Source organism: Fukomys damarensis, unplaced genomic scaffold, assembly GCF_012274545.1.
Source record: "Fukomys damarensis isolate Sample0158 unplaced genomic scaffold, DMR_v1.0_HiC HiC_scaffold_5, whole genome shotgun sequence".
NCBI lineage: Eukaryota > Metazoa > Chordata > Mammalia > Rodentia > Bathyergidae > Fukomys > Fukomys damarensis.
This window is the reverse complement of record NW_022900917.1, coordinates 36,618,759-36,628,620: the sequence shown is the minus strand read 5'-3', so window position 1 is coordinate 36,628,620 and position 9,862 is coordinate 36,618,759.

The window sequence follows — 9,862 nt, the reverse complement described above, 5'->3', positions numbered from 1 at the left end:
CCCCTCATCTTTGGTTATGGAGTATTCTACCTTATCGGCTGCATCTCAGCCTCTAAGAAACTGTTCAAAATTTTAGATGTTCTTCTTTGATGGTTTTCTTTCTTCTGTTCTTCACATGTTCTGATAAAGTGAAACAGCTTATATATCTTGTTTCCCTTGGAAGGACTTCTTATGTTTTGAAATTCAGATTACTTGCTTGTTTTGTGAACTCATAGGCTCTAAATATTATAATTTTGAGACTCTATGCATTTCTTCTTAAAGTGCAGTGATGTTCTCACATGGTTGCTTAAATTGTAACTTCTCAACAAGTGTTTCCTAAAGAAAAAGCAGTATCTAAGTTCTACATCTTCTGATTACTGATCTATGTTCTTCTTTATGAAAGTCATATGTTTATTGCTTTGTGAAGATAACTTGTAAAAATATCTGTAGAAGTCTAGAAATCAATGATGAATAACTTTCCATATGGCTATTACAATGAATGTTGTGCTAGAGTTAAACAAAGATAGTCTTAGTAACACCATCTTTCCATTCCAAAACCTAGAATCATTCTTGTTGAAGGCACATACAGTATCTTATTAGACTGACATGCAATAGTGAAGGAAAATTTAAAATCAAACAAAAATATATGAATGCACTTGATCTTTATAATAAGACATCATCATGTATTCTTTGGCAAATACTTACCTCGTGAATATATATGAGCACTAATACATTGGTAAAGGGGCATACTTTTCAAGACAAAGTGTTGTTTAAATATCTCAAGACAAAGGAAACACTTGGAAGAGAAGTTTAAAATTTTGCAAGTTTAAATATTGTCATAGTAGAATTATTTGGGGAGTAAAAAATAGCTAAACTGTCTTTAGGAATAATGCTCATTGTGTGATAATAAATACAAATTTCCATTTGATAATCCATTCAGTTTTCAGAGGTTTTGTTTAGTACATTTGAATGTTTAATTAAGAAAGAAATTTTTAAACAGCAGCTTTTTGTTTTTTAATAACCATTTCTATTTCAATTGGCAAGAGAGAGCACTTTTTCCTTTTTTCCTAACAGCTAACTGGTTTCCAAACTCTATTTCAATGATTTATTTTAGGAATGAATTCCTGTAGCTTTTAATTTTTAATCAAAAAGTAGCAAAACAAAATTTTAGAAAGCCAGCACAATGCATTTGGACTTAGTTTTTGTATGTGTAAATCCTAATACATATATTTAAGCTTCTGATTACCTACCAAAAACACATACGTCTCAGTTTAGAAATGATTATCTCTATTTATAGAAATGTTCATTCATCTCAAACTTGAATAGCAATTACAGTTTTCTGTAACTTCTTGAAAGATCAAAATAATTCAACACAAATTTTTGTCCCTATGAGGTAATAGACATATATGGATCCATTATCTTTTCTTAATGTCAAATCAGAAACTAATACATTTCTTAAATGAATGATATAAACAATCCATCTTTGTACAATGTTTTAAATACCTTCCTTTTCATTTATTTATTTTTTATTTTTATTTTTACTTTTTGGTACTGGGGATCAAACTCAGGTCCTTGTGCTTGTGAGGCAGGAGGCTGAACCACTGAGCTAAATTCCCATCCCTTCTTCCTCTTCATTTAGTCCTTTTATAAAATTAGGGATTCAACATCACCCCCAGGAAAGTCATATATTGAATGAAACAAGTATTTACTTTCTTAGAGCTTTTTAAATATTTATGAAAGAAATTAATACATGGGTTACAGTACATATTTCTTATTTTACTTACTGCTTTTGTCCTGCCTGCTGAGATATATTTGGCAAATAAAATGATATCTATTTATGGTGTACAACATGATGACTAGCAAATAAAAATGGCATATATTTAAGGTATATAACACTGTGAAACTCTTCAGGAAAAGAAAAACTTGTATAAATATTTTAATACCAAATTTACTGAGACTCATGAGATTATACAAGTTACCTTTGGCCTCTACAATTACAAGAGGTTCTCACAGTGGTGGCTATGAGCTTCCAGACATTTATTGGTATGAAGAACTGCTGCTTGGATAACCTTGGCCATCGAGATGGCTGCACATGCATTTTCAACTTTTTCTCCAGAGGACTGCACTGTAGAGGGTTTTCTGCAATATATGACATCTTCTAGGGTCCAACATATGAGGGAAACACCGTTTGTTGACAAAATATCATGCTATTTTTCTTTTCTGAATTGTGTAATTTTGGCTCTCTCTCTCTCTCTCTCTCTCTCTGTCTATATATATGGATACAGATATGGATATATGTTTATATTAAAGCATACATCAGCTCACATAACTTTAATTTTTAATGTAATTTCATTAAATTTAATTAGATTTTTGTGGTAAAATTTTTAATAATTTAAATTTTATTTTGTGGAAATTTAAATTTTATTTTGTAGTAAGGAACTTAAAATCTATTCTCAGAAAAATTCAGTTGTACAATACTTGAAATATCAATTGTTGTTATAATATTAGCTGTTGTAGTTACTATACTGTATATTATGTCCCAAAATTTATTCATTTTAAAATGATTTGTACACTTTGATAAACATATCTGGATTTTATCTCCTTGTTTCTCACAAATGCTATTTTACTTTTTGCTTCTATGTTTTAGACTCCTTTTATTCTTTTTTTTTGGTTCTGGGGATTGAACTTGGGTCCTTGCGCTTGCAAGGCAGGTGGCAGAACAACTGAATCAAATCCCCAGCCCCTAGACTCCTTTTAAAAGTGACATCAAGTAGTGTTTTTCTTTTTTATGTCTGGATTATTTCACTTAGCACAGTGCTCTACAGATTCATCCATGTTTTCTCAAGTTGAAAAGTTCCTTATGTTTGCTTTTTTTTTTTTTTTTAATCCATTCCTCCATCAGTGGTCATTAAGGTTTTTCCCATATCTTGGTTATTGTAAATATTCTTCTAAGGAACACGAGGGTGAGAGTCTTTCTTCAAGATGTTGATTTTGTTTCCTTTGGGTATAAACCTAGAAATGGGAATGTTGTATCATTTTGTAATCCAATTTTTATTTTTTTGAAAAAATATTTATGCAGTTTTCCCCAATGAGTATACCAGTTTTTATCCTCTCCAGTTTATATTCCCACTAATGATGTGAATCCATTCTTTTTTTGCACACCTTCCCAACACTGTGAGATAATATTGGTATTTGATTTGCATTTCTTTGATGATTACGGATGTTAAGCATCTTTTCATGTACCAGTTGAGTAATAACTTGTAAGCCTTCTTTAAAAAATCTACATCCTTTGCTTATTTTTAAATTATTTTAAAAATTATTTCTTTGCATGAATTCCTTAGATATTTTGGAAATTGAACTATTATCAAATATATGATTTACAAATTTTCCTTCCTTACAAAAAATGTTGTGTTTTTACTTATGCTGACTGTTTCAAATACTGTGTGATACTTTCTAGTTTGATATAATTGCATTTGTTGATTTTTGTGGTAATTTTCATGTGCTTTTTTGGTGTCATGTAAGAAAAAAATCATTTGCCAAAAACAATATCAAGATCTTCCCCCTATTTTTAAGGAATTTTGTAATTTCAGCTGTTATAATTAAGTTTTTCATTTTAAGCTAATTTTTGTATGTGATAAGGCTCTAAGTTTTTGCTTTTGGATTCAGATGTTCAGTTTTCTCAACGGTATTTCTTGAAGAGACTATCTTTTATTATTTCAATGTTAAATTTTTGAGATTTTTTTTTTTTCGTGGTGGAGCATATGCTTTCCTCTAGAGAATATTCTATGTGGGCTTGAGAATTCTGTTGCTATTGGATAAAATGTTTTGTAAGTATCTATTAGATACACTTAAGCTATAGTGTTATTTGAGTCTGTTACTTCCATATTGATTTTATGTCTGGATAATATATTAATTGTGGAAAATTGGGTAAGTGTTTTATTATTATTGTATTGGTGTTAATCCCACCCTTCAGATACACTAATACTTGTGATATGTAGGTGCTCTAATGTTAGTGGCATACAAATATGCAGTTCTTACGACCTCTTCATTAGTTATCCTTTTGTGGTTATATAATGATCTTCCTAGTCTTTTGTGACATGTTTAGAATAAAGGGCTATTTTTTCTGATATAAATACAGACACTACTGCTGTTTATGAATTCCATGGAATATTGTTTCCATCCCTTCATTTTCAGCCCGTGTTTATGCTCAAAACTAAAACAAGTCTCTTGCACATAGAAACTGTTTAATCTTTTTAACTTACTTTCAAAGATCTTTTTTGAAAGTAACTTTATGTCTTTTAATTTAAGAATTTAATTTATTTATTTAAAATCGTGATAGAAAACAATTATTATTTCTATTTTGTTTTCTGGCAGTTTTGTAGTTTCTTTATCCAGTTAGAATTTCTAGTACCTTATCTCTCTTACATTATTTCCTTTATGTTTTAGTACAGACTTAAAACTCAGCTAATGGTATATATCAGTGTCAATATCAGACAATGTTATAGAAAAGAAAGAAAGAAAGAAAGGGAAAAAAGGAGAGAGAGAGAGAGAGAGGAAGGGAGAGAGAGAGAGTTGTGTTAAAATATCCTCTAATCATATGAAAAACTACTATGCCTGATAGTTCAGATCCAAAAGTATTCTTTCTCTTAAATTTATTTTGACTGTTCTTTAAATCTCAGGTCAGTTGATATTTGGCATCTTAATTGGCTTATATTATTATGGGTCTTAAAATATTTAAATTATTCATTCTTATGCACTGAAATACTCATCAAGATGTAAGTATTTAATCAGAAGTTTTCAGACTTTGTTATTTTATTCAGTTTCTCAGAAAATTTAGTGTAAGGTAATTACTTGTTTAACAAGAACATATTAATTATATCTAGCCTGCATTTATTAATTATTGCTCATGGGCTATGTTCTAGGCATTCATATGATCCATGACTTCATGGATCATATTAAGTTCTACCAAAAGTCAATTACCAAACCATTTCGATTATTTATCTAATTGTTTTTTAATTGACCCTTGATGAAATGAAGGATCTGGCTAGTTTTGGACTAACTGATTTATACAAGGCAAATTAATCTCTCCTAACAGGCTATAAATGCTATTACATCCTATTGTGTGTGTGTGTGTGTGTGTGTGTGTAACAGGCAGCAGAGCCACTGAGCTAAATCCCAGGTCCCATCCCATTCTTTTTATACAGAGTTCAGCTCTGGAACATTTCTGTATGCTGCTTCTTGCATCTAGAATTATAAATGCACAGTTTTTATTTATCAGTTCTAAGCTGGATGATGTTTCACTGTTTTTCATTGATTTTCCCAATCACCTCTTTAACATACAAGGACAACAGAAGTATTCTGGAATAAGACTGTGTCCTTACAGAATGACCTTTTCTTTATCTTTTCATGTATGAAGTAACAAGAGTTAAGATCAACATTAAGGCAAACACAGTAATATTGATCAGAATAAGTACCATCATCTAGGTCAAAAGGAAAAGCTTGAGGAAGAGAAATAGAAATTTATTTTATCTCATCAGAGCAAACATTCTAGGGAAGAATATTTCAGGGCCTAGGAAGTCCCTGGAGGTATTTTTCCTTAGAGATAAGTAAATAATAAGCAATAAACAATAAACAATATTGACAGATGGCTAGTTTGATAAAAGAATCTTTTATTATTCCTTTTTCTTGTTTAATAAGCTTTGCAAACACTCATTTTAAATTTCACTAGACATAAACAATTTTTAATTTTTTTTCATTATTACTGCATTGCTTTTTTAAGTGTACTGAAACATAGCTGTTGGATAATAGCCTTAAGAAGGAAAATCTGGATACCCTGGCCTTACTTCTACCTCCCACATAAGTGGAAAACTTTTGACTATTTTCTATATTTTCCTTTCCCTTCACAACTCCTAATGTGGTTACTTCATCTTTGACCTAAATTTTAAGTGATTTTTTTATAAAGCAAAGTAACATTGCGAAGCATTGATTTTGGAAAAGGAAAAAAATCAGTTGTTTCAATATTATTGGCTTTGAGCTGATTCTTTGATATGTAAAATCCTGAAATAGAATAGAATACCCTAAATATTGATAAAAACATTGAACATTCAGTCAATATTTTCTTAATATTTTCTATATAATGATTGGAAGTCATATATTTTTGCTTGCTTTCCTTAGATCCTTTCATAATGTTTTCAAAGTTCATACATGTTGAAGCATATATAAATACTTTTTATTGGCCAAATATTCCATTGTATAGATGTACTGCATTTTGGTTATCGATTCATCAGTTGATTCAAATTTGTATTGTTTCCATTTTTAGACTATTATGAATAATGTTATGATTCCTTCTATACATTTTTGAATGAATCATGTCTTCAATTTTCTTGGATAATTGGATTTCTAGGAAAAAATACTCCTTATAAGTTTAACATTTGCAAAATAAGGAACTCTATTTCAAAGCATTTGTGCCATTTTACATAGCCCTTGCAATGTGTGACATTTTCAATTTCTCTACCTCCTCACTATTGTTATTTACCAGGTTTTTTTTGCTTTGTTTTGTTTTGTTTTTTGTGCTTGGGCATTGAATTTGGGTCCCTGTGCTTGCAAGGCAGGCGTCAGAACCACTCATCCAAATCCCCAGCCCTACCAGTTTTTTAACTGTCATCCTAGTGAGTGTGAAGTGGTAATTCACTGTAGTTTTGATTTGTATTTCCCTGAAAGGTACTGACACTGAGCCTCTTTTCATGTACTTCTTCAATATTTCCATTTGGGTATTTTTTTACTTTGAGCTGTGGCTATTCAAATCCTTTACTCATTTAAAAAACTGGATTGTCAGTAATCTTATTAGGATCTTATGGGAAGAAAGTAACTAAAGGTGTAGGGAAGATTGGATGGGTAGGGGAAGGGTAAAAAGGGAAAAGAAAAAAATGTGAGATAACAAAAAGATGGAAATAAAGTGTTTGTAGATGGGGAGAGGAGGAGTGGGTGAAGGGAGGGCGGAGACAAGGGGGAAAAATGAGAATCAAGACTTGTCATGTAGAGGAGGTACAAGATCCCAACAATGAATGTAACTGTACTATATCCCTAAAATGTACCAATAAACTCAATTAAAGTTGAAAAAAAAACCCTGGATTGTCCTATCATTGAGTTCTTAAAGTTTTTTAATGTTTTGGACACAGATACCTTATCATGTGTATTATTTACAAATATATTCTCTCATTGGGGTGATTTTTTTTCCACTTTTTTTTTTTTTTTTTTTTTTTGGTACTGGGGATCAAACTCAGGTCCTTGCACTTGTGAAGCAGGCAGCAGAACCACTGAGCTAAATTTCTGGCCCTTGCACTTTTTAAATGATGTCCTTTGACATACGACAGTTTTTAATTTTGATGAAGTCCAATTGATCTTTCTTAAAATTGTGCTTTTGGTGCCACAGATAAATAGTTGCTTAACCCAAAGTCACAAAAATTCACTCTCATTTTTTTCTAAGAGCATTATGGTTTATTTGGTTTATAGGTCTTAGTACCATTTATGAATAGTTTTTCTGTACAGTATGAAATACATTTGTTAAAAAGACTATTCTTTCTACACTAAAATACCTTGGCACCCCTGTGTAAGTAAATGTGCCATAGATGTAAAGATTCATTTGTTGACTCTCCATTCTTTTCCATCAATCAGCCTTTATATTTGTTATACCAGCACTCTACTGTACTAGTAAACTGTACCTTTGTAGTAAGCATTGAATTCAAATTCTATGAATGGTGTGTCCACCTCATGATTGATGTGACTAGTCAGGGTCCTTTAGATGTACACATAAAGTTTAGAATAAGTTTGTCAAATTCATAAAGACCATTTGGGCTTTTAATAAAAGTTTTTTTAATCTTTGGACCAATTTTCAGAGTATTTCAACCTTAACATTAAGCCTAATTCATGAAAATGACATGTCCTTCTATTTCATTTAAATAATATTTTGTAGTTTTCAATGTTGAGGTCTTACATGTTTGTTGAATTTATTCTTGCATATTTTATTATTTTTGATGATATAAATCAATTTTATTCTTAAATTCATTTTTAGATTGTATATATGAATACAATTGATTATCAAGTGTGGAAATATTACCCTGCAACTTTGATGAAATTGTTCACTACTTCTAATTGTGTGTTTATGAGAATTTTTTAGGAGTTACAGCTTACAAGATCATGGTACCAGTAAGTAGTGACATTTTTACTTCGTTCATTCCAATCTAGCTTCTCTTTATTTACTTGTGTGCTGTGTCTGGCTAGAATCTCTAATACAAAGTAGCACAAAGTGGATATCTGTGCTTTACTGCTGACCTTAGGAGGAAAGTAACCATTTGTTTACCATTAAGTATGAGATGGCCATGCATATGTCTTAGAGGGCCTTCACCAAGCTTAAATTACCAGAGGGGAAAAGATAAGTCTTGTTTCTCATAGGTTTAGCATGAAGGGAATTGAAGTTTCCAGAATTTTTTTTTTTGCAAATATACAGATACCCTTCTGACTTTTGCATATTATTTTATTAATATGGGGCATTTAATTTGAATATATTATACCAACTTTACATTGTAGGATAAATCTCACTTGAGTAAGACATATGATCTTTTTCTGTGTTGCTAAATTTATTTTTCCAGCATTTTGTTGAGGGATTTTACATGTTCATTAGGGTTATTTTTCCTTAGTGTTCTGTCTTATGATTTTTTTTAAAAAAGAATTTGGTGTCAGTATAATACTGGCCTCAAACAATCATTCGTGACATTTTTCCTCCTCTTCTGTCTTGATTAGTTTTAGAAGAATTGCTTCTGACTTCATCAAGTGGTTGATAGAACTCCAAAGCCATCCAGGCCTAGAAAGTCTGATTTTTTAGGTTAAAAAAATATTCATTATTAATTCAATCCTTTCTCTTGCTATAAATCTACTCAGATTGTATATTTCTTCTTGATACTCATGGTATTTTTTCTCTTTCTAGGAATTTGACCATTTCATTTCCCCATTTTATTCTAATTTTGACCAACAGTTGTTTATAGCATTTCCTTATAATACTTTTTATTTTTCTATGTTCAGTAATGAGTTTTGCTTTTTCATTCCACATTTTAGTAGGCTGAATATTTTCTCTTTTTTTCATGGTTTTCCTAAGTCTTGTCTCCCCCCACCTTGGTTTTTCTTTTTTTTGTTGTTTTCCAAAAAAATTAAATTTTGTTTCATTGAATTTTTGTATCATTGCCTCTCCTTTATTTAATTTATTTTCACTTAAAACTATATTGCTTCTGTCTTTGTTTTTAGTTTGTGATTTTTTGTTTTTTTTTAAGTGAAAGTTACTTTATTGATTTGAGAGCGTTGTGTATAATATAGAGCTTTATTCTTATCAATCTCTTGATTTAGCTAAATGTCATACATTTTGGTAAATAGTATTCTTATTATTATTCATCTAAAATATTTTTCTAGTTTCGATTATTATTGATTCTTTGACTACTTTTAGTTTAAGAGTGTGTGGTTTAGTTTTTATTTTTGAATACCCCAAATTCCATCATCTTATTTATAGTTTCATTCCATAATGGGCAGAGAACATATTTTGTTAACATTTTAATCCTCATGAAATGCTTGGTCTTACTGTATAGCCTAGTATACATTCTATCCTGGAGAATATTCCACATGCATTTTAATCTGTTTTTGTTGGCTATAGCATTCTGTCAATGTCTATAAACTTAGTCGTTGTATAGTGTTTACTTTCTATTGCTGATTTCTGTTTAGATTTTGTTATTAAAAGAATGATATGAATCTATCCAGCTATTTTTGTTGAATTGGATATTTTTCTTTTCAGCTCTATTTACACTTTGCATCATGCACCTTGAGACTGTTGTTAAGTATA